The following is a 24,871-nucleotide window of genomic DNA, read 5'->3' on the forward strand; positions in this document are numbered from 1 at the left end:
CAGCCCAGGGGAGAAAATAGAGCCCCGTATCAGCCTGAGCGGGTTTCACAACTTGAGTGCCAAGTCCAAAATATGGCACGAGATCTGGGTCACATACTGAGGGCTGAACAGAACCCTCAGATGAGCATGCCACCGCAGAATGCCCCAAACTCGGGACCTGGTGCTCCAGAACAATGACGGGGGCAGCACCCCGATAACCCACCGGTTCCCAGGGAGGAGGCACAAGGGGAAGGGGGGTGTAAAGCCTTGGAGGAAGCTTCCTTCCCAACTTGTAAACAGCCCCTCGAAAACCAGGAACCGGAAACAAAATCTCCTGCCCCTGAAAGCCTGCCTCCCAAGGAGCAGAGGGGGGGTAGGAGAAACAAAGGACCCAAACAGACCCACTTTGTGGAGGAGGTACAGGTCTTCCAATTTGAGGGAGAGGGATCCTCAGAAGATCCTGGGAAAAGGATCTTCTCCTTCAGAGATGGGGGAACTCCTCCCAAAGAAAAATGGGTCCCAAGGGATTCCAATCCAGACTGGGGAGATATGGAGACTGAGCTACCGCCGCCCATCCTCTCATCCCAGAACCCACAATACCGAAATCCCCTGGTTCAAACCCATCCTGGTGACTGCCTCCAAAAAGGGGGGGGCGGCCCAGAACCGGAACCAGGGGAACCCACAATGGCTCTGATCTCCAGTTGCCAACTTTTTCTTTCAGATTCCCAAGACTCTCCACAGAATTCTGCCCAAATCTCCTCTCTAGCAATGTCCAAAACCAGAAAGTTAGCCCACCAGTTGTCCAAAAATGTGCATTATCTGTGCCCCCTTGAGGAGAAGGAGGGAAGATACTATGCCCCGGTACAAGTACAGGGGCAGGGTACAATTTTGGCACTGGTGGACACTGGATCCCAAGCTACCCTTCTGCCCAAAAGGGTCTTTGAGGAACTAAATGCAGGAAGGGGGGATAATTACCGAATTCCTCTCACCTCTCTTCCTGGACAACTGCAGAACTTTGATGGGAAGGAAATTCCCGTTGAGGGGACTGCAGACTTGGACATTAAAATTGGGTGACACAAGGTGAAACACCCGGTCATAGTAGTGACTCCAGAGGGCACCCCTTGTTTACTAGGGAATGACCTCCTGAGAAGGTTGTCACCCCTAATAGATTGCGTAAACAAGGTCCTCTGGACCCAGACTAGCCGACCAATAAAATTAAAACAGAGTGTCAACCATGTTAGTTTAAACGGCACCTGCCACATGGTTGAACAAAAATCTGACCAAGTAGAATTTCACTTCCAGAACAACCAAATTCCAGACGTGACAGTAATAGCAGTAGGACAACAGACTGGTGATGGGGGGTCCTCTCTATTTCTGAAAATCAACCTTCCTTCCAGTTTAAGGTGGTATTCCACACTGGAAGGAAACACCCTGAAATTCTTTACTAATCCACAATCAGAAACTCCCACTCCTATAGTCCAGAAAGATGTGAAATCAGCTCAGAGCCTGGCTGATATTCAGCAAATTGGAGAGCAGTTGTTCATCCCTGTCCAGTTAAATGATGGGAAGGACTCTGTTCTCGCTCGAGTGTGTGTGAACAACGGTAAGAGCTTCATCAGCGAAGCCATGTTCCGCCAACTCCCAAAAGATCCAGCCATTCCCACATTCAAACTGATAGACAAATGGGAAATGGACCTGGAAGCACCTAATTCCAAACCTCTCCTGCCAAGCAGGTGTATGCTCAAAATCTCCATTGGCAACAAGAGCATAGTCCATAATTGTTGGGTCGTGCGAGACGTCACTGCCGCCTTTTACTTAGGCAGTGACATTCTCAATCACTTTGCCATTAGTTTGGACCTAATAAACTTCAAAGCTTGGTCCCGATTAGCGGATAATCCCATGGGCTTTGATGATCCAGAAAAAGCATTTAGGTCAGCTCAATTGCTACCTTATGCAGTTGAAATTCAGATCAAAGAGGAAGTCACCATCCCAGAAAGGACCCGACAATTCTCCCTGGAGGTGAAAGTTAAAAGAGGACAACATTTGAAAAACCCTGATGCTTACATACATCTAAACGCTTCTCTCCAACAGCAAGGGTTGGGGGTAAACCCAACTCCATTAGTCAACATAGAACATGACACCATTCTAATAGAGGTGGATAACAGCGACTTAAAGAGTATTACTCTAGCCGCAGGCACCATTATTGGAATGGCGGTTGATGACCGACATTTTTCCATCGATTTAGGAAATGAACTGTTAGGACCAATCCCCAAGGACTGTTTTGACAGTGACAGTGATGACAATACAACACCAGACAGGATTTTTACCCGGCATGTGGGGAACTTCCTGGTGTACACTTCCTGCCCCTATGGTAAGGAAGATGTGACTTGTGACTTCAGGAGGGATGAGGTGATTTTCCAGGTCCATGAGGGTTGCCTTTCCCACCTGAGGCCTCCAGTCCAAATCAGCACTCTGACCAGGGACTTCTCCACCCAGCTGGAGGAGGCCGCTGAGATAGCCAAACCAGAAGTCTTTCCGGGCTTCAGGCAGATGGTGGAAGAGAGAGTCAACCTAACTGATGCCTGTGTGACTCTTTGCGGTAGACTCATATGACTGTGGCCGCACCGACATCCACACAACAACAATCCCCACGGACCCTGGCATGACTCCAGTGTTTGTGAAGCAATATCGCTTGCCTCTCGCATCAATGGAGTCCCTTACTGAAATAATTAAGAACCTGGAGTCCTGGGGAATAATCCGTCCAGTTCACAGCACCTTTAATAACACGGTGCTGGGAATATTGAAGCCAAACGGCCAGTGGAGACTCTGCGCCGACCTCAGGGAGCTCAACAAACGGGTCCATACTTCCCGATGGCCTCTGCCCTACATTGACCAAGGGCTGGCCCAGATCCAGGGGTCACAAGTATTCACTGCAATAGACCTGTCCAATGGATACTGGACCGTGCCTGTCAGTAGGGAGGACCAATACAAACTGGCTTTTACCTTTGGGGGCCAGCATTACACATGGACCCGGACTCCCTTCGGATACCTCAACTCCGGCAATGAATTCAACATTTCCCTACATAAGGCCATGCCCGACCTGGGTGCGAGAGGTAACCTGGCTTATGTAGATGATGTCCTCATCAAAAGGTCATCTGTGGAGGAACACATAGCGGAGATCTGTTATGTTCTGACACAGTTGAGGGCCGCCGGAGCAAAACTTTCCTTTCAGAAAGCACAGTGGTGTAGAACCCGTGTTAATTTCTTGGGGCATGAGATTACTCCTCAGGGTCTCTGTCCCCAAGAAAAGAAAGTGGAAGCACTCCAGAAACTGAAAGACCCCACAACTCTGCGGGAACTAAGGAGCCTCCTTGGACTGACTAATTACAGCAGAAAGTTCATTGAAGGCTACGCAGAAATCACTAGACCCCTGATTCATCTCTTGAAGGGGGGGTCAAGTGGGAATGGGGTCCAGAACAATCCGAGGTGGTAAGACAACTCAAAAGAAGCCTCTCACAAGCGCCTTGCCTAGCTTACCCTGTCAGAAACAAGGAGTTCTTCCTGGAGACGGGGTTCTCTAATACGTGCTTGACGGCAGTATTATACCAAAAGCATGACAAGGTCAATAAAGTAATCTCCTATGCGAGCAAAACTTTATCCTCTTTGGAGGAAAAATTCAACGATTGTGAGAAGGCACTCCTGGCAACGGTGTGGGCATTGAAGAATTACCGCCCGTTTATCCAAGGGGAACACATCATAGTGGAGACTCCACACCAACCTCTGCAATATCTCCAAAGTGACAGAATCCGGGCCGGAAATGTGAGTAATTCCCGAATTACTTCCTGGATTCTGTCAATGCAAGGCTTTCCTGTGGAGGTCAGATATGGCCAAAACAAGAAGAGTCCCCTCGCGCAAGGTCTGGCTGACTTGCATGATTGTGCCGGAGAAAGCTGTCTCGAGGATGAAAGTCTAAAAATCAAGGACAACATGGAGGCATACCTTAATTCCCCACACAAAGTCTTTGAAGAAGACAAGTGTGAGGGAATGCCCACTGTCTATGTGGATGGATGCTCTTACCATGTTGACAACGATGGGGAGAAAGAACTGGTGGCCGGCGTAGGGAATGCATGGGTGAAGGAGTTCCCAGAACACTCCGCTGGATACAAAATTGTTCCCCGAAGTAGTCAGGTGGCAGAATTGATGGCTCTGCATCAGGCCATCCTCACTGCTGTCCAGCATCAACTCCACGAACTGGTCATAATCACAGATTAGGATTATGTACGGAACGGGTTCGTGGAGCACCTGGTCAACTGGAAAACCAGAGGCATGTTATGCGCTAATAACAAACCCCTGAAACATGGGAAGTTAATCCAAAACATTGATGATCTGGTCACCTCGAATGGGATGACCATCTACTGGAAGAAGATCAAGGGTCATTCCAAAGTAGAGGGACCAGACAAAACTGGAAATGACTTCGCTGATCAGCTGGCCAAAACCGGGGCCATCCAAGGGGATCTAATCGAAATAGAGTCCCTGTTGGGGGAAATCCAGGTCACCGCTATCACTAGGTCCCAGACAAGTGCTCACAATGATCTTTCAACTGCACAATGGAGTAAGGAGACCCCTGATGCTGATTTAATTACAGCTCAGAAGGGGGATCCAATTATTGGTAAGTTTTACCAACACCTTGAGGACCCTGGGAACTTTCCCCTGACGGATACCAATTACATTGGGAAAGAGGACCTAAGAGTGTTGATGAAATGTCCAAAAATTTTCCGAATCCAAGACGGTTTGTTGGTAAGGAAATCCCAAGCTGGCCATGATCAGTGGGTGGTTCCTACCTCATTCCGAAGCCTGATGTTAAGTCGCGCCCATGATGCGGCCACCGCCGGTCATAGGGGGTTTCACACAACACTGGAAATCTTAAGAGAGGTTGCATACTGGCCACACATGGGGCAGGACCTCAACCAATACTTGAAGGGGTGTCTTGTGTGTGCACAATTTCAGCCATCATCCCTCACACACCGTGCGCCTCTCCAAAAGAGGGGGATGACACTGCCATGGTCAGATTTGCAAATCGACTTTGTAGGCCCTGTGATTCGCTCGTCTAGAGGAAACCAGTACATGTTGACCGTTACATGCTTGTTTACCAAGTGGGTGGAATGTCTCCCAGCCCCAAACTGCAAGGCAGAAACAGCAGCTGCCCTGATGATTAACCACATCTTTTCCCGTTTTGGTCTACCTCAAAGGATTGAGTCAGACAGGGGTAGCCACTTCACCAGTGAAGTAATGACAAAGATGTGGGAGATACTGGGGGTCAAAAGAAAGCTACATACTGCTTACCAGCCAGCTTCTTCTGGAGCAGTGGAGAGATATAACCGAACCATTGTGAGCATCTTAACAAAGTTTGTGGCAGATTCTGGGCCAAGTTGGGATATCCGATTACCTCTGGTCCTAATGCCCATCAGATCTACCCCTTCATCTGCAACCAAAATGTCGCCATTTGAGTTGATGACGGGACGCAAGATGGTGCTTCCCCAGCATTTACTCTACAGAACCCAAGAGCAAATGTTGATAAATGCCTCCACAACTCATGAGTATGTGGAGAATTTAAGGAAACACCTTCAGCATGCTTTTGCCTATGCTCAGCGGAATCTAGAAAGATCAGCCGAGAGCATGAAGACCCACTATGATTTAAAAACTACCCGCAAGGAATATAAGGTGGGTGATCGGGTCTATCTATGCAATTTCCAAAGAAACCAGGCCAAACAGAGAACATTTTTGCCTACATGGAAAGGACCGTTTGAAATTATAGACAAGATCTGCCCTGTGGCCTAGAAGATCTGCATCCCCAAAGGCGGTTTGGCAGAGGGGGCAGAGGGGGAAGACAAGTGGGTACATATAAATCAGCTAAAGTGTTGCCATCCCAGGCACACTCTGCAGCAACTGGAGGAGTCCTCTGCAATACCAGAGGGGACCGCTCCAGATTAATTCAGTTCCAACCCTAAAATATCCCACATATAGTCTCTAAAATATTATACTCTTGTAAGCCACTGTCTTTGAATGATAACTTGTATCTCAAAAGTAAAATGTTAGGTATGTTAAAGTATAAAATGAATATGTCTGCCACACCATTAATAGTGGTGAAAAATGTCTACGAATAGGTATTGCCACGTTTCCTTTGTTAGAAAGAAAACCTGGAGACTGACCAAGGAGGACGACCGGGGACCGGGAGCCGAGACCCGAGGGGCCCAGGGTACCGCCCAATCCTCCCATCAGGACCAGCAAGGAGAACTGATTGATGGACTGGAGGGAGGAAAAGATGCTGAACTGTGCCACCAACAGGATTGGAAGAAGATAATGGGGACATACCAGCGCAAGGGCTCAAAACCTCCTTTGCACCCGACTTCCCCTCGACTTGAATCAAAGCGCAGTCGGGCGGGGGGATTTGTAATGGGTTTGACCCATGTTGAATCAATAGACTGGGTAGATGTGGGGATGAGCTGTCGCCGCCCATTATTCTATCCCAGAACAAACTAAATCAATAGACTGGGTGGATGTGGGGATGAGCTATCGCCGCCCACATTCACGCCAGAATAGGAGAACTGCGCAGTTGGCACGAGACCACTCCAAAGATACAAACTTCTTGTGGGGAATTCATTTTCTTAATCCCAAAAATGGTTGCATTACCAGTACTTACCACTATCAGAAAGCCGGCATTTTAAAACCACCAAACTTTTGTGTAAAACTGAACAAATGAAACAAAACCAGACCAAGGAAAGACTTGCTAAGAGGTGGATACAATGTAAAACTATATTCTGAAATGACTTGAAGGAAGTCATTATTTAATGTATACGTAAAAATTGTCAGTTTGAGTTGAATGTAGAAAACTGGGAACAAAAAGTGACATTTAGCTGAAACCTGGCTTAATGAAACTGAATTCTGCCTGTCAACTACCCCCGACAGGAGTTGATACTGGATCAACAGCTGTGTTCCCAGGCCTGGCTGCCATGCCTGGCTGCATCCTGAGGTCACATGGCCCTGTTGATTAGATTAGGGGTGGAGCAGCTGGGGACTACAGGGAGTTGAACAAAGGCCTGTCCTGGACTCAGGCAAATGTTATATTGGGGGGCCGTAAAGTGGCTTCCTCTTAGGGGAAACTGGGAGGGGCAGTGCCTCTGCTAGCAGCTGAGCTTGGGGGAAGTGGATAAACCAGTTATTTCACCCTGTGATGTGGGAAGCCACACCCCTTTTTGACCAGGGCATAATTTTAAAAAGATAGATAACTCAAAGTGCGGACTTGTCAGAATTATATAAGTAATATCACTATTTTAGTGATTTTTCTGTGAACAGTTTGAGATGCGTTAGGACCCTGTGGTGTATTCTGGGGGGTTGCTAGCAGAAAATAGGGTCTCACTCCAAATGTCTGAATGTTAAAAATCTGACACTTCATCAATTAATGTCCATACTCCTTGCGCACATGTGTGTAAATTTGGGTAAATGTCCGATATTGCAAAACCAGTTAAAAAGCGCAAAGTGTTGTCATTTTTGAATGCAAGCCCCCAGGAAGATCAGAGGCGGACAAGCATGTACCATAAGGAATATATAATGTGCATGTGCACATGTAATTTCAACAAATTGTATATCTGGGAAGGATGTATTTGAATCAAATATAGATTTGTGGACAAAATGACCAGGGGAGGATCCTCTGACACATAAAACCTACAGCATCACTCTGACTCACATTTCCTTCCCCCAATCATGGGAGAGGGGAGAATTGGGCCAATGACAAGTAGAGAGGGGCAGGCTTAGCTAGGCCCAGGCACACACCCATTTTCAAAACACATAAAAAGAGACTGCTGGGACAGGTAGAGACATTCAAATCCAGTTGCTGCGGAGTGTTTTGCCGGACCACACAACATCCAGAAGATACCAGTTCCAGACTGACTCCAGCTACATACACCAGAACCTAGAACTTATACTTTAGAACCTAAATCAGAGGCCTAAAACCACAAGCTGAGTTCTTTGCAGCAGGCCTCAAATCATTGCAAGCTACTCACAGCCGGGCAAGCTCCTTGAATCCCTTGCCAAGAACTTTTGCCCGGACCAGTGCAGAGATCCAGGAGCCGTGCAGAGACCACTGTATCCGGACAGACCAGACCAGAGATCCAGAGTGACCCAGACCGCTGTGAGCAGAACCCGAGAGCTGACCCAGATCACTGTGAAGTGCTGAGACCAGAACCGGAGTCCAGTCCAAAACCTGACCAGATCCGTGGCGAGGCCTATTTCAAATTTATATTGTGAGTACCTAGCAGAACTGTGCAGAACCAATATCTTAGTTAAAATAATATAATCCAAACTATTTTAACCTAAGTAGAACTGCCTCCTAGAAATCGTATCATCTGTCATTTGTAAAGCTGCACAACTGTCACCTGTCAATTCTGAAGCTGCAAGCTGTCACCTGTCATTTTGAGTTTACTTTAAATCCGAAAAACTACCTTTATTTAATCGTCTGTATCTCTGGAACCGTTTGGGATAGGAACGAAATGTATCTTTCATCTGAAAGCTTAGAATCTCAGCTTTCCAACGAACCTAGAACCGACTTGCTACTCCTTATACTTTTGCCGTAATCATGATTCACGCACTCGCGAATTTTACAGCGATTTGCGATTTGGTTAAAAATCCAGCCACGTGTAACCATCAGCAGTCATTTCTTTCCTTGCTAAAAATTTGTTTGCCTCTTAATCACCATCTCTGAATCATTGCTACAGTGAGCCTGAACTCATCCCAAGTATCTCTCACTCACCCTGAACCTCCTAAAGGGAATTAAAAGCATTTTCAGCATATTTCTCACTTCATTGCCACCACATTCAAAGCACTTGGGCCTGTGTTTTAAAACTCAGACCGGTTTTCTCTAAGCTTGCTGGGGGGAACTGAATTTCGTATTGTATTTGATTGCATTCCTGAGAACTGTGTGCTCCTCTTTCCATCTACTTCCATGTCTTACATTGCATAGGGGAGGGGGGTGAATTGCCAGAGAAAAAGTGATTATATTATCTTTTGCTAAAATCATCTCAAGTATTTCTGTACTGCATTTTATTCCTCATTGCTTTTCCCTTGAAATCATAAAAGTATTTTTGCTACTTGATCCATCCTATACTAACTCCTCATTGATTATAAAGAAGTGTGCTAGTGTCAGATTACCCATTGTTGATTAACATTATATTTATAAGGGCGATATCGATTATTAATTTATTATAAAAGCGTGGTATCTATATTTTGTCTTATTTCTCAAATAAACCTTTTAAACTTGCAAAATAGAACTACTTCTTGGCTCAGTGGGGTCAGGGGGATTCTAAGAGAGGGGTGTTATATAGGGGTAGTCATCCAGAACTCATGAACTGGACATAAAGATATATCAATAAGGGTTTCCATTCAGTATTCCAGACTAGGCATTGACTTAGCTGTAGTGTTGAATTGAATCTTCTTACACCATGGAAAACAAAGTGGCTTTTCAAATGTCACTGGTATTTTGTATGCAAAACATAATAAACATTTCTTTTTGTCAACAAGCACCGTGTCTATTTCCCTGACATTTTTCTTGTTAGTAGTGGTACATTTTTCACATTTAAACTGCAAATACACAAGTCAAGCCTTTGCATCTATGTGTCAGGCAAAAGCACCTTCAAGGCACTAATTTAGTATTAGTGCCCGGGTCAAAGAGGGAGGACTGGGGATGCAGCAATTAGAATGTTTTGCCTGAAATGCAAGTTAATGGTCCTGAGTGCTAAAGGGCCGTTAACCGGTGTTACAGGAAATGTACCCTTGTCAGTGCACATCCTTGCAACGGGCTCTAAAGGTGTTAGTACACGTGTCCTTTAGAAGCCCCCACTTAAAATAAAATACGAACATGAAAATGGGAAAAAAGCAAAAATAACCTTCAAAGATGAACAAAATGCAGAGTCTTCAGCTGGAGTGGAGTCTCCAATCTCCTTTCATTGTATAGACAGCAAGAAATACTAAAAAGAAGATAAAGCTTGCGGAGGCAGCCAATCGGAAAAGACCAATTTGAGGAGCAGAGCAGGCTGCAGGGTGGGGTTGGTAGAGACAAGCTGTGCCTTAGCCTACAGGATCCTGGGGATTCTGGGCAGGGTCGGACTGTGCCATAAAGTTGTCTTGGGCACCAATGAAAAAGTGGCCCACTGGGAGCTTTTTTGATAAAGTGTGGTGCGAATTGTGCATTTTAAAGAATATTTATTCAGCACCACTGGTCAAAACTACTAACCGCAGAAAGAATGAACTCATCAAACTATCCCAAATTGGCCAAAAAGTGGCCCACTTTGACCAAAAAACGGGCCCACGCCAGCATTTTGTGTTTTTGGTTCGCTCCTGGGCCTATTGTCCTCTGGACCAGTCCGGGCACCTACTGGCAGTTAATGCCTGCATTCCAGGAGTCATGATTGGCTGAGGCATGGCCAGCCAGGATTCGAGAAAGTGTGCTATTGGTGCATTAAGATCTGTTTGTTTCACCATGACACCTGGTCTAGTGAGTTGATTGGTATTTGGCATTCCCTACTGCCAGCACACTACATTAACATGTGTTGCTTTCTCTGATGTATGTCAAGATTTGATATTATTATTATTGTTGATTACTTTAGATGCAGGGGAGAACTTACAGGTTGGCTATTTTTACACTGCTTGCAATTTACAGCCTGAAGCGTGGCCAATTCAGTGGTGGAGACAAGCAATTAGGGTATACTGGCATCAGTGGCAGTCTTTAACTTCTGGTAATGGCCCTTCATCCCAGACTAATGCCCCAAGCTAAGTGAGGGTATTGCTGATGGGCAGCGGTGCCATTAGATACAAATACAAATTACCAGGGCGGCACGGTTGGCTCCTAAGGTCATTATTGACATTAGCATCCGTATATGCCAGTAAAAAGTCACGGCGAGGAAGAAAAGTGCAAAAAAAAGAAAGAAAACAATACAGAAGATGTGCACATGTGTCGATATGCTATTCGTGCCAGTCCTTTATTTGTGGGGATGTTTGCCAGGGCTCAGCCCTGGCACTTATTTTAGAGCCCTGGCACTTATCTTCTCAGACTCTGTCTAATTATGATGTGGTGTTTTTGCAACTTTATTATTTTAAATCTCATTCTGTAGTTGTCACACAACAAAACAGCAATGTGAACTGGGCACAGTCTCTTCATCCTGGGATGGCTCGTGGATATTCATGAATTTGATGACCCAGGTGGGCGGGGCAGTGCTAGTTATCTATATATCTAGGGATAACAAGGAGTGGGAAGGAGACAATGCTGCGTGTTTGTGCGGGACAGACCCACACACTGCTCCCGTCATCCTGCAGAACATTGGTGTAGCTCAGCTACTGTAATATCCAGTAACACTATCACAGTAGTGTGGGTTGACAGCACAAGGACAGTCACTAGCCAGCAGCACACACAAAGGAGCAAAACCAGGGGAAAGCCCACTGCCTAGGAGGAGTGTCTGTCATTAGTGCCAACCCATACAGAAAGATTTTGCTGCTAGGTTTGGCAGGCAAGTTCAACACTTCAGGAATGATCTTTCCTGCATTTGTCAATTTACTACAGGAGGAAAGCAGGTTTGTTTATTTTTTTCTGTTTATAGATGGCCAACATGTTCCACTTGCCACCTATAGAATCCGAGCAAAATGTTAACAGTGATGATGCGTATTGAATTGAATTGATATTTTATTTATATCGCGCTCGTACACAAGTGTTTCAGAGCGCGTATAATGAAGCACTTAAACATATGCCTTAAGCTAGCATGCTATGTTAATTTATGTCAATTGGTATCTGGAAATTGCACATCTGCTATGGGTAGTGCAACCATCACCCACAATAGGTATGGCAAGAAGCAGCTTTAACCCTGAAAATGCTGATGCTGTGGGTGGCGGCAATAGTCAGCTCGGAGTTGCTGAGTCCCAGGTTTGCTAGAAAATATTTGGGCCCTGGCAATTCTTTTTTTGCAAACTAAGCACGGATTTGTGCGATGTGTGAGCGACAGTGTTGCGAGTTACAGGTGGGGAAATTAGGGTTTAGCGCAACAGAGAAACTCCAGAAGCGGTGAGAGATGAGGAGGAGTTGGAGGAGGGCAAGAGACATGCAAAGGGTGAAGAGGGGAGGTGTGGGGGAAGAAAATAACAAGATGCAAAGTAAAGAGAGGGAGGCAAGCCGCCGGAAGGGAAAATGGTGGACAGGAAGTTGGGGCCATGGAACGCAGAATTAGTCTTGGCAGATAAAGCAAGGCAACCCCCAGCAACCCCCCCTCCCCCTTACTCCCTGGGATCTGATTCGTCAGAAGAGTTGTGAGGATACTAATATTTAATTATTTATTTATTTCATTTTCTTTGCATTTTTTTTTTACCACTCCAGAAATGTGTATATCTATGAGAGACTTCATGGGTTTATTTGTAATCCTCAACTCTTGTTGAATATGTTTTGCTAGTAATACAAAAAAATGGTCTAGAAATCGTTATGCTTGTATTTCAAAATATATTCTTCAAAATATATTTTGCAAATTCAGAATAAGAGGGGTTTAAAAAAAGCCAAGCTGTACTAAGTAACGAATCTCAGAGATTTAGATGAAGTTCAGAGAAGAGTTTGGTCAAATATGAATAATCCCCTGAGATGGTTTTAATCCAAGTGTTATTTTGCAAATGGAATCTAGAACAAGTGTCCTGCTTTCCGCACGGATTCGGTGTGGCTGCTGTGAAGCTCCTTCGGGATCCCTTGGTGCCCATGGAATGGAACGGAGGGATAACTTTCCAAGTGGCCGTGCCACTTTGCTCTAACTTCCTGCCAGAGCCCCGCGGCCGCGGCGGCGTAAATCAATGCCACACTCAAAAGTAATTCAAGGCTCTGGTCCAGACTGTGTACCAAACAATAAGGCCCCGCGCCTCCAGTCCAGTATAATTGTTTTCAAGGCTTCCTTGGCTATCGTCTACACTTAATTACGGAAATAAGACTTATCTTTTGAAAGAAATGGCGCCCATGTAACATTACTTCTCTCTCTTTGTGGGTCTCCTGACGCTACGGATAATTAGATCTTACAATGAACTTGCGAGGAATAATTAAAGCCAGTGATGAGTTTGTGCGCGCTGTTTTTTGGTTTTAATGAAGTCGGAAAATAATTGCCACCTCGTATAAAATGTTCTGCCTCAACAACAATCGGTTTGAAAGGAGCCTGTGTCCTGTCTGGCAGAATTGTGCGTGCAAGATTCCTTCTGCTTCTAAGCGCTGATGTAATTGCTGTTGTTATTACCCTGTTGATTTACTTCATTGAGTGAGGGGCGGGTCAGCCCCCTGCTGGGATCCCAACATTGCAAACTGTAGGCTGTCTACATGTCTGAGTGTAGCGCTTAACTCGCAGGTATGTCCTCCAAGTATGTATGGTGTTTATAGAGCAGACTTAGGTCCTCATTACACGGTAGGCGGTAAGGGTTTACCGGTACCGGTATTTTACCGGTACCGGTAAATCCTTACCGCCTTACTACGAGGTCCCTTTGCGGGTTGGGGAATTTAACACCTGCTTTTAGCAGGCGTTAAAAACCAACCCGCAAAGGGACCAGTGGAGCTAATTACGGTACCGCAATTTGCGGTACCGTAATTAGCGCCTTCCCCATTCCCATAGAGCCCTATGGGGCAAAAATGGGAATGGGGAAGGGCAATGGTGGAAGGGGGAATTACCGCCCCGCCAACCTTGGAATGGGGCGGTAATTCCCCTTTCCTCCAAGGCGGTACCGGTAAATTACCGGCATGAACCATGGCGCTAATAGCGCCATGGTTTACCGCCTACCGTGTAATGAGGCCCTTAGACTGTGGGGTAGACGTGTGGAGGGGGGTACAGCCCACGCACAAAGCAGGGTTAAAGAGGTTCATTGCAAAGAAACGGAGCAGGTGCCATCGGTATGGGCAGGTGCAGTGCAGGAATGCCAGGTGGAAATGTAGTCAAATGTGCATCCATTTTGATGGCAACTTTCACTTATTACGCAGTCCTGGTCTTAAGATTCCTAGGGCCATGTGCCACAAATACATGCAGGCCACTCATTTGCACATTTTTAATTTTAATTTTATTTGTGGAGCATTTGTTAAGCACCTATTACAGCAGAATTGTATTTCAAAGTGCTGCAAGGCTAAATGGGAAGGGAACAGGCGAAGCAATGCCAATGGCAAAAGAGCAAAATGCAGTCATGGGGCCTAATTATGAGTGTGCCAGTCTCGTAACAACGGTGCCGGTAAGTGTACCGGCACCGTTGTTACCGGACCGGCACACTCCGAGTTCTGTGAGCGGCTGCCGTCCCGCCCGCCAGGTCAGACCTGGCGGGCGGGACGGCACCCGCTCACAGACTTTGATGGAAGCACCGGCACTGTTGATTCAGTCCACCCCATTCCCATTGTGTCCTATGGGACTCAAATGGGAATGGGGAGCAACATTTTCTGGCGCCTGACTTCTTGGACTACTGGGGCTGTAATGCCCCAGTAATTCCGTGAAGTCAGGCGCTGGAAAGAATGACAATTCCGGCGGCAGCCTTCCGGTTTTACCGGCACGGCTACCGCAGGAGTTGTAATGAGGCCCACTGTCTTACTAAGCCTTGTGGCATTCGGCCGTGCAAGTGCAGTGAGGAGAAGTGCAGGAGATAGGGAGGGAGTAGGGGGCCAGAGGAGTGGAAATGTTCTGGTGGAGGTACCAGGCGGGAAGTGCTAAAGGAAGCTAAGGATGAGACCTCAGGCTAAGTGCTAGTGCAGGCGACTCTCAGGGGTGGAATGCAGAGCTGTCAAGCAGGGGCCCGCAGGGCAGTGCAGTGTGGGGTGGGGGGTGCTGGTATTGACTGGGAAGAAGGGCTTGGAATCCAGTGAGATTCTTGAGGATCAGGCTACTGGTCACAGAGGCAGTAGTGATCACTTTCTCCTTTCCTCCCAGCTCACCCTCTCTACCCCTCAAGCTAAGCCAACTGCATCACTGCCACCCTCCTTCTAGGTCACCCGACCCATGAAGCGCATGTCAGTTGAGGCTTTCGCCACCACTTTCTCACCCCATCCCCCCTTTGGCTGACTCATACCCTGACACAGCCCTTTCCATGCTCCACTCTGCTAAATCTGACACTCTCGATGTTCTTGCCCCTGTCATGAGGATCCCCCTGAAGCCCAAAGCCAAGTGCAACTCCTGGTAGACTCAGACCTCATCACCCTTAAACGCAAGTGCAGGGTGGCTGAGAAGAAATGGCGTGCTTCATGTACATCCTCTGACAAACTGGCCTGCCGCATGCTCCAAAGGCAATACCGGCTCTCTGTCCTCACCAAGAAGAGAGCACACATCCAAGCTCGCGTCTCTGCGGCATCTAACAACATAGCTGAACTCTTTCAAATCTGCAAGGAACTGGCCAATCCTGCCGCAGTCTCTTCCTCTCCTGTCCCTTCCCAGGCCCTCTGCACAGCACTGGCTTCTCATTTCATCTCTAAAACTCAGGACATCCTGTCCTCTCTTTCCTCCTCTCGTCCCCTCCCCTTCCTACCTCTACTCCCTGTTCTTCCTCAGGCCCTTCTTTGGCCACCTCTCCTCCATCCTTCTTTGTCTTTCGCCTGTTTTCCCCAGATAATGTTTCTAGACAAGTTCGATCTATGAAAGTCTCATCAAAAAAGGCTCACCCCTGCTCCTCCAAAACTATCAAGGACCACATTGACTCCCAGGCTCCTGATCTGGCCAACTTCTGCAACCACTCCTTCGCCACTGGAGTCTTCCCGTCCCCCCGGAAGCACTCCCTTGTGCACCCTCTTCTTAAGAAACCCTTTGCCGACCCGTTCTGCCTGGCTAACTATTGCCCAATCTCCTTCACTCCCTTCCTGGGCAAACTCTTGGAAAAGCTGTCCATCTCCCAGCTAAATCATTACACTGAATCATCTGTTGGTTGTCTCCATGATCATCAGTCTGGCTTCAGAGCTGCCAGAAGCATGGAAACTGCTCTCCTGAACATCCGTGAAGACCTGCTCTCCAACCTTGATTCCAAAACCCCTTGCATCCTCATCCTACTTGAGCTCTCTTCTGCCTCTGACGCAGTCACCCATGCCATCCTATTCAATCGTCTCTGTGATAACCTGGGCATCACAGGTCAGGCCCTGGCGTGGCCAACTTTTTTCCTTTCTGATCGACCCTCTCAGGTTCAACTTGGGTGCTTCCTCTCCTCCATCTCTATCTCTATTTGTGGTGTTCTCCAGGGGTCTTACCTCTCTCCCTGGCTGTTCAACCAATACCTGGCACTTCTTGCCCACCACATTTCTGCACTCTGCCCCAACTTCCAGTGCTATGCGGACGAAACCCAGCTCATCTTCAGGCTACCTTCAGCCACCTCTTCTCTCTCTCTCATCTCTGACTGCCTTTCCACCACCCAGAAGTGGTGTGCCGCCAATGATATCTGCCTTAATGCCACTAAGACTGAGATTCTTCTCATCGGAACACCTGCTCCCTCCTTTCCTGTCACTCTCTGGCCGGCATCCCTTGCCCCTCCTCCTGCTCTCAGTGATGCTAAAAAACTCAGAGTCATCTTCGACTCCACACTCTCCTTCTCTCCTCACATCTCAGACGTCTCTATGAAGTCACACTACCAGCTGCACCTCCTCAGAGGTATTCTTCCTTTCCTCTCCTTCCCCCAGAAGCTCACTGTCTCCAGAGCTCTGGTTCTCTCTAGGCTGGACTATTACAACAGCCTATTTCTAAATCTGCCTGCTCCTACTCTCCGCCCTCTGTAACTCATCCAGAACAGGACTGCAAGACTTGTCCTTGGCCTCAAGCCCAGGGATCGTATCTCTCCAGGACTGAAATCTCTGCACTGGCTCCCAGTGGCTGAGTGAACTAAGTTCAAAACCCTCTGTATTGTCCACAAGGCCTTCTGGGGCCTGGGGCCTCAATACCTTCAGCTCTCTCTTCCAAAATATCTTCCTTCTCAAGCTCTTCACTCATCTGCCTCCAACTCCCTCAGGGTCAGTAACTTCTCCAAGCAACGAGTTGGTGGTAGATCTCTTTCCTCGGCTGGGGTCTCCCTCTGGAACAGCCTCCCCGCCTCCCTGAAACTTGAGGAGAACCATCTTCGGTTCCGGAAGCACCTCAAAACCTTTCTCTTTGCTTCTGCTTTTTCTCCTCCTCTCCCCAACTGAAACTGAAATTGCACTGGTTACCTGGCCACCCTCTGATCTTGGGCCCAGGTCCCCTCCCCCGCCAGTCGCACATGTGCACTGTCTTCCTGGCATCCCCTGCACTTAGGGACTGTCTTCTGTATCCCTATAGTTATACTACCAGCACTTGATACCTTATGTCTGCACTTACCCTTGCACTTGCCACCAGCTGGCCGTATTTCACTTATTGTTTATTATCCTTTATCCCATGTACTGCACTTTCCCTCCTCCCCCTTCCCATGCACTTGCGCTATCTGAATGACACCTGGCCTAGTGGGATCGTTGTTTGTCTTCCTTCTGTTCCCCCACCCTTGCCTCATTGCGCCTTGAAACACTTGTGTATAGGCGCGTTATAAATGCCATATCATATCATATCATTAACAGGGAAGGGAAAGAGGGAAAGAGGTAGAGAACAGTAAAGTTTTTAGCAATTTCAGAACATAAGGAGGTCCGTCTCAAGTCTGAGAAGGTCAGGGAGGCTGTTCCAAAGGGAGGCACCAGCCAAAGAGAGAGACCTGCCCCACACTCTCTGCTTGTAGAAGCGTTTGACAAAGAGTTGGACGCAGAGAAGTGTAGGACTCTAGCCGGGGAGTATTTAGGGAGGGAGAGTTGGAGATAGTGTAGTCCACGGCACCAGAAGGCCTTGTGAATGATGCAGAGGGTCTTGAATTTGATCCTTGCAGTCCCTGGGAGCCAGTAGAGAGATTTTAGGGCTGGAGAGATACGGTCCCTGGGCTTGAGGCCAAGGATAAATCTTGCAGCCCTATTCTGGTTTAGCTGGGGAAGGGCGTAAGGAGGAAAGAGGGAGATTGAGAAAGAAACTGTTGCAGTAGTCCAGACTGCAGAGGACCCAAGGTTTTTGTCCTTACATGACCCAAAGAGGATGTCCAGAGGGTAGAAGGAAAAGAGGGCACAGGTGCCCCAATGAGAAGGATCTCAGTCTTACTGGCATTAAGACAGAAATCATTAGCTGCACACCATGCCTGAATGGACAGGCAGTCATCGATCAGAGAGGAGGAAGAAGTAGTAGAGAGAAGTTTGAAGGAAAGCTGTGTGTCATCGGCATAACACTGGAAATGAGGATAGAAGGAGGAAATCAGGTGAGCAAGAGGGGCAAGATAGATAGCCATGGCGACAGGGTAGAGCCCTGGGGGACGCCACAGGTAGAGAGTGAGGTGGTGGAGGAGAAAGGGCCCAGTTGCAGCAGGGAAGTGCGGTTAGTGAGGAAAGAGGTTAGCCAATCCACTACCCGGTCAGTGATGTCGAGGGTGTCACAGAGTCATTTTTTGATTATAGAGTGGATGACCGTGTCAAAGGCAGAGGAGAGATCAAGGAGAATGAGAACAGCAGGAGAGTTGGAATCGAGATTTGCGAGTATGGTTTCATGGGTGTTCCGGAGAGCAGTTTCTGTGCCTCTGGATGCCCAGAGTCCAGATTAATGGTCATGAAGGCAACCAACAAGATCAGTGTGAAGGGTCAGATGGGGGGAGGACCAGCTTCTCCAAGAGTTTACCCAGGAAGCGGGAAGTGGAAATAGGGCGATAGCTAGCCGGGCAGGAGGGATCAACAGACAGCTTTTTAAAGAGAAGGTGCACAAGGGAGTGCTTGAGGGATAGAGGGAAATAGCCATTGGCGAAGAAGTGGTTAAGGAAGTCAGCAAGAGCAGGAGCAAGAGAGGAGATGTTGTCCTTAATGATTATGGCAGAGCAGGGGAGCACCTGTTTGGAGGAGACTTTCGTAGAGTGGACCACTTAAGAGACCTCATCCGTTGCTTTGGGCATGAGGCAGGTGAGTGAGGTGGGTGGAAGGAGGGGAGCCAAGGGAGGCAAGGGAGCAGGTGGGGGGGTGGAGATGGGAGTGGAGGAGAGTGAGGACAAGATGTTCTGAGTTTTAGATGTGAAATGGGAGGCCAAAGCGATGCTGAGAGCCTGGGAAGGAAGGAGAGAGGCGGGGACTGCAGCTGGTATGGCGAGTAACTGGATTTTGAAAAGTTGGGCCGTGTTGTTAGGTGCTCCAAAGATGCATGCTTGGATGTGGGCCCGCTTCTTGAAGCAGATAGAGAAGCAATATTGCCTTCGGAGCAGGTGGCAGCCCAGTTTGGCAGAGGATAAACCTAAGGTCTGCCACTTCCGTTCAGCAACTCTGCACTTGCGTTTCAGAGATGCTAGATCGGAGTCGTACCAGCTGTTGTTCTTTGAGGCAGGTTTTAGGCAGATCCTCATGACAGGGGCAAGGATGTCAAGTGTATTAGAGATGGAGAGGTGCAGGTTAGCAAGGACAGAGTCAGATGTGGGGGCGCAAGGGGGATGAAGGTGGAGGTGAAAGCAGCGACGGACACTCGCTTCATAGGTCGGATGATGACAAAGGAGGCTGGCAGTGCTGGGGGTGGCTCTGATAGTGGGCCAAGGGCCCCCAGGTGGGAGGAAAGGATGGAATGGTCAATCCAGGAGAGGGGGTGGTGACGGGATAAGAAAAAGGGATGTTGCCAGAAAAGAGGGCGTCCAGGGTGGACCGGCAGAAAGAGTCAGGCCAGAAGGGAGAATAGAGAGAGAGAGGGAGTCACAGAGGACAGAGAATTGAGAGGTGGAAGATTCAAGGGAGTCAAAGTGGATGTTGAAGTCACCAAGGAGTAGGAGTTTGAAAGAAGAGGTTGCAAGGGACGAGGCATGGTTGGCCAACTCATAGAGGAAGAGAGTAATAGGGGCGCGGGCCTGTAAATAGTGGTGAATGTGAGGGATAGAGTAGACGTGACCCCCAGCCAACAGACGACACATTCAAAAGAGGAGTAGGATTGAGTTGGTAAAATGGAGGCAGAGACCCATTCAGGGAAGATCAGGGCCACATCACCTCCAGGTCTGCTGGGTTTGTGGTTGGAGAGAATTTTGAAGCCTACAGGAGGGAGAGTGTCAAGAGCAGTGACAGATCTGGCATTGAACCACGTCTCAGTAAGAGCAAGGACATTGAGGTCAAAGTCTTCAAGGAGGTGACAGACATCAGATGTGTGTTTGACAGCAGAGCGAGCATTCATGGTAGCTACGTGAAGCTGGTTACCAACTTTGAAGGTTTTCTGAGAGGGGTACAGAGGTGTGGTACTCCCATTGGTGTTGGTGGAGATGTGAGAGGGGACGGAGGAGGAGTGGGCGGAGAAGGGAAGAGGTTTATGAGAGAGGGAAGGTGCCAGTCGAGAAGGTGTACAGTCGGTTGAGAACATTGGGCCATGATAGTGCCATTGTGATAGACATTAATGATACACCTAAAGGATGAGAAGTATGACAGCAGTACTTCCCATCTGATGCCGCCATTAAGGGATGAGGAGAAAGGGGAGAGAGTGGAGACCAGATGGCGGGGGGGTCCATAGGTCAGGTTAGGAAACAGAAAAGAGGATGTCTGTAAATGTATGCCTGGAAGTGTCATTGATGTAGGTGTCAGCAATAGGAAGGCCTGGGTTAGAGTCCAGGAGAGCTTATTTCAGCTTTTGTCTTCCAGATTTCGTGAGAGAGGTAGTATGGGTGATAGAATAGCAGTTGTAATAGATAGGGGGATAGAGAGTGCCATGGGCGTAGCAGAGGGGAGAGAGAGAGAGACAAATAGGAGAACTGTACAGTGCACAGGAACTCACCAAGTGGCCTAGAAGCCAGGCCGGCACAGAGGATGCAGATTTAAAAACACATCTAAATTCAAATTCCCAATAAAGCACTAAAATACAGCACAAAATGGAGAGTGCACATAAGGTTGCGTTGGCACTAAGCTACAGTGGAGGGCAGTCAAAGTGTAGGTTTAACAAACATACCTAAATTGGACTTTGAACAAAGGCACTGAATGCAGCAGAAAACATTAGTTGTGCAGTTCTAAAAACACCTCTCAATTCACAATGCACTAAATGCAGCAGAAAATGTTAGCTGTGCAGTTCTAGAAAACACCCCTAAATTCGACTTCGAACAAGGGCACTGAATGCAGCAGAAAAGACGTTAGTTGTGCAGGATTCTCGTGTGAAGTGGAAAGGAAATAACAGTACATGAGCTTAGCAGAACAACAACTGCAGTTGGAGAGGAGCAAGGAGGCATACAGAGAACACGTAGGAGTGGGGAAGGAGAGAAAAATAACCATGAGGAAGTTACTGTGAGCACCTAGGGGTGGGGGGCTCAGGAGATAGAGTCCATTTGCTAAAAGATTGTGAAGAAGTCTCCCATGAGAAGAGCAGGGCTGTAGGGGTGCTTACTGTGGCTCGGCAACGCAGGGTAGAGGCCGTTTTTCACAGTCATGTTATGTTGGGTAGCAATCTGTTTGGATCTTGTTGAGTGTGCCCTGAATCTGGACACCAATGGATGAAATCACAGCATGGGGAGGGAGCACCCTCCCGGACCGGACAGGGCCAGATAGGGAAGGCCCAGGAGGCTTGAGAAAGGGCCGGCTCAGCCTGCCGGCTCCCTCAATAGGTGGATGAAGGAGGCTGAAACCAATCAGCCCGTTGGAAGGAGGCTACTGTTGTAGAGATTCAGAGAGTGATTATGGCGTTGGCCATGTTGTAGTGGCCACAAGGAGGCTGAGGTGTATCACAGCCCAAGTGGGCTTCCTGAAAAAGAATCTTCTTAGTGCCCCCGCTGGCACAATGGAGCAAACGAAGTGCATTGAGAGCCAAGTGAACTCTGCCTACAAATTGTGAAGGGTATTTTGTAGCTTTTCAAAAATATTTGTTAATGGCACCAGTGTGCCTGTAGATTGATTATACCATGACTGAAGGTACTGGAGGCCTCAGAGCTGCAGGCTGGGGGTTGTAAAGGGCTGCCGTGCTCACAGTCACGAAGTGGAAAGGAAGACCAGACAACGAGGCCCATGAACCTGGAGAGAAGGCTTTGAGAGGGGGTCGGCTCAGGCTGCCGGCTCCCTCGATAGGTGGATGAAGGAGGCTGCAACCAATCAGCCTAGCTAGCATCTTTTGATAGCTCTGAAAGTGACATCACAGAAAAGGAAGTCAATATTTCATACTCAGGGGCATCTTGGGAAGTTCAAGTTCAGTTACCTTAACCAAAAGACCTCTGTGATGTGCAATATATCAATAGTCACTGTATTTACGTAAAGCAGAGTCACAGTACTATCTATTTCAGTGTAATTGTTTTTTGTCATAGTGTACACTATGAGATTGACACTCTTTTAGAGCTTCCCAATCATGGCAGATAAAGTGCAGTGAATAGAGTGGGTGGCACGGGACCACTCTTTAACAAAATAGTGATTTTAAACACTGTCTGTGATTTTGGAACCTGACTACATATCTTCTCAGCTGTGGTTGGTACACATAGGCATTAATGTTTGTGTTCCAAGTGCCAAAAAATAGTGTTTTATATAAATTACCTGAAGCGCACCACAATCACGTAGTAAACCAAACTGACAAATACATGACTACTTATAGAATCAAGTAAACAAAGAGGAGGATTGTAGATTAATTTTTCCATTAATGGTGGAGAAAGTAATGTAATTCTTTACAATGTCCAGAGTTGTACAACTGTGCTATTAAGGCTTGTAGAATCCCTAAGTGAAATGTTGATTCAATTGCCTCCTTGTAGTATTTGTTTGTTTTAGCTATTCAGATCATATTGTTACTATGAATATTTGAAGTACTATTTAAAAACAAAAACAAGTTTTGATATTGCCAGCAACTATACACCATATACATAAAGTATGTGGTTTAAAAAGTGCATTATATTTTGTGATGACTTGTTTAACTGTCTTTAGAAATGCTCAACTTTGAGTAGCTAATTGGGGATGGGTGGGGCTTTCACATCCAAATGGTACCTTTATGGCTCTTTTTACTGTGCTGAGAGGATAGCTCAGGGGCAATGTGTTTGTCTTGGAAGCAAGACAATGCAGAGTGACATAGTTTCAAATCCTGGTCCTGTGTCATAAACAATGAATTAATTAATCATTATCCTTAACTGGGGAGATATATTGAAACTTCTATTCCCCCATCCAAGTGAGGTACTTCAGTGCCATGTTTCTTTTTTCTTCAGTACCCCAGGGCCACCCATGGGTTGATGGGTAGTTAGGTGGGCCTTGCAATGTGTCTGGGGAAGGAAGAAAGGCATCACAGAGGGAAGCAGCCCCTCTAGGCTCCCCTCCTAAAGCTAGTAAAAGTGATTATGCAAGGGCAGTTGCTTCCTGTGGCCCCCAATAAGTGCAGGGCCTTTGGCCACCACCCAGACTATTCATAGCGATGGGGGGGCCTGTATTACACACACTCATGCCATCAGCTGGTCAACAGGATACAAATAAATGCCCTCTGTCAGAAAAGACTTGATCTGAAATGTATTGAATTGCTGTTTTACTGTCCAAGTTCGGACCTGTCCCAATACTCTGAGGCTTATAGCAGACTAGTGGTATCACCTGGCATTGCCCTGGTCTGTTTCTGACATGCACGTGGGGGTCTGCTATAGCCCTGTGTATGTTTTGTTGTGTCCTAACTTCCTATTTCTTGAAAACTCACAGAATTGGCAATCTTCTGAAATCACCTATACTGATAGCACACAGCCGGACCTGTCATGTGCACGGTGAATTGGTGGGGTTCGTCAGATTTCACTATCACCAGTACACCCCAGACTGTTATGCCTACTGTGGGCCAAAATGTCAGCCCACCAACTGTTATGGGTCTGGAGCCAACCCCGAACATACAAACACACTTTCACAAATATATAGATAAAGACCACCAAGCATATTCAGTGTGAGTGGTGGCCAACCTACAGCCCCCAGATGTTTTTTGCCTATGACTCCTATAAGCCCTAACTACTAGATTCAATAGTGAGGGGTCAAGGGAATCATTGGCCAAATCATCTGGAGGGCCGCAAGTTGCCCAAAATGGCACCATACACTGTCTCCTGCTTTATCCTTGCTTGTTCAGTTCAGTTTTACTGTCTTAGCTCTATTAGTACCATGCAAACACATATCTTCCTGTTAACCTTCAACAGCGTTGAAATTTGTTCAGGTATACATTGTTACCTTTCTAATTCTACAATTTCTTTTGGTGTCTTTGAGAGTCATCATATGCAAATGGACTGGCCTAAAGACTTGCCTAAGAGACTGCCCAACAGTTGAAGACCCAAGCCAAGAGATGTCGCAGAGCACAGCACAGCTGAGCTGTGGAATGATGTTGTGCCTCAGACTGCCGGACATGAACAGCCTCTCTTGAGAAGTACAAAGTGATGATGCTGCTAGCGCAAATCCCAAGCCTGCCAGAGCCTACCTCGCAGAAACAGCCTGCAGTTGCAAAATGTACTTTCTTCCCCCTGTTCAGCCAAATGACCTGTTTTTTTTATCATACTTGCTGCTTTATGGGTGGAGAATGGATTTAGCTACTCCATTGTACATAAGGATGAGCCAGGCCTGGGGGGGGGCAGAGCAGAATGCAGCCCTCCTATGCAGTGGTGTGTGTTAGCATTACAGCCCAATTTCTCTCTACTTCTGGTCTCTTGTGTATTATTTGTATCAGAGCGCTGAGTGCATGGAATGCCTGAGGTGGCGTGGGGGAGTCTGTAACACACGGTCTAATGGGTTGTGGGTTCCTAGGAGATTCACATACTGCTCCCAAAGAATTCACTCTACTGTTCCAGTCTGTCTCACATCCATTAAATCCTCGATGTCACATTGTTTTGCTGGGAGGCCCCAGGACTGAGGAGGGGCATTGGAGGCCACACCCTC

The 24,871-nt window shown here is 47.4% G+C and overlaps 1 long non-coding RNA gene across 1 annotated transcript in view; it reads left to right on the forward strand.

Moving 5' to 3' along the window:
- Window positions 1-24,614, forward strand: part of LOC138513104 (uncharacterized) — a 105,611-nt gene extending 80,997 nt beyond the window's left edge. Inside the window, exon 3 of the long non-coding RNA XR_011281705.1 lies at window positions 24,209-24,614. This is a non-coding gene — a long non-coding RNA (uncharacterized lncRNA). The remainder of the gene's footprint in view (window positions 1-24,208) is intronic.
- Window positions 24,615-24,871: the final 257 nt, after the last annotated feature.

This window comes from Ambystoma mexicanum, chromosome 12 (assembly GCF_040938575.1).
Source record: "Ambystoma mexicanum isolate Mex_15411 chromosome 12, UKY_AmexF1_1, whole genome shotgun sequence".
Lineage (NCBI taxonomy): Eukaryota > Metazoa > Chordata > Amphibia > Caudata > Ambystomatidae > Ambystoma > Ambystoma mexicanum.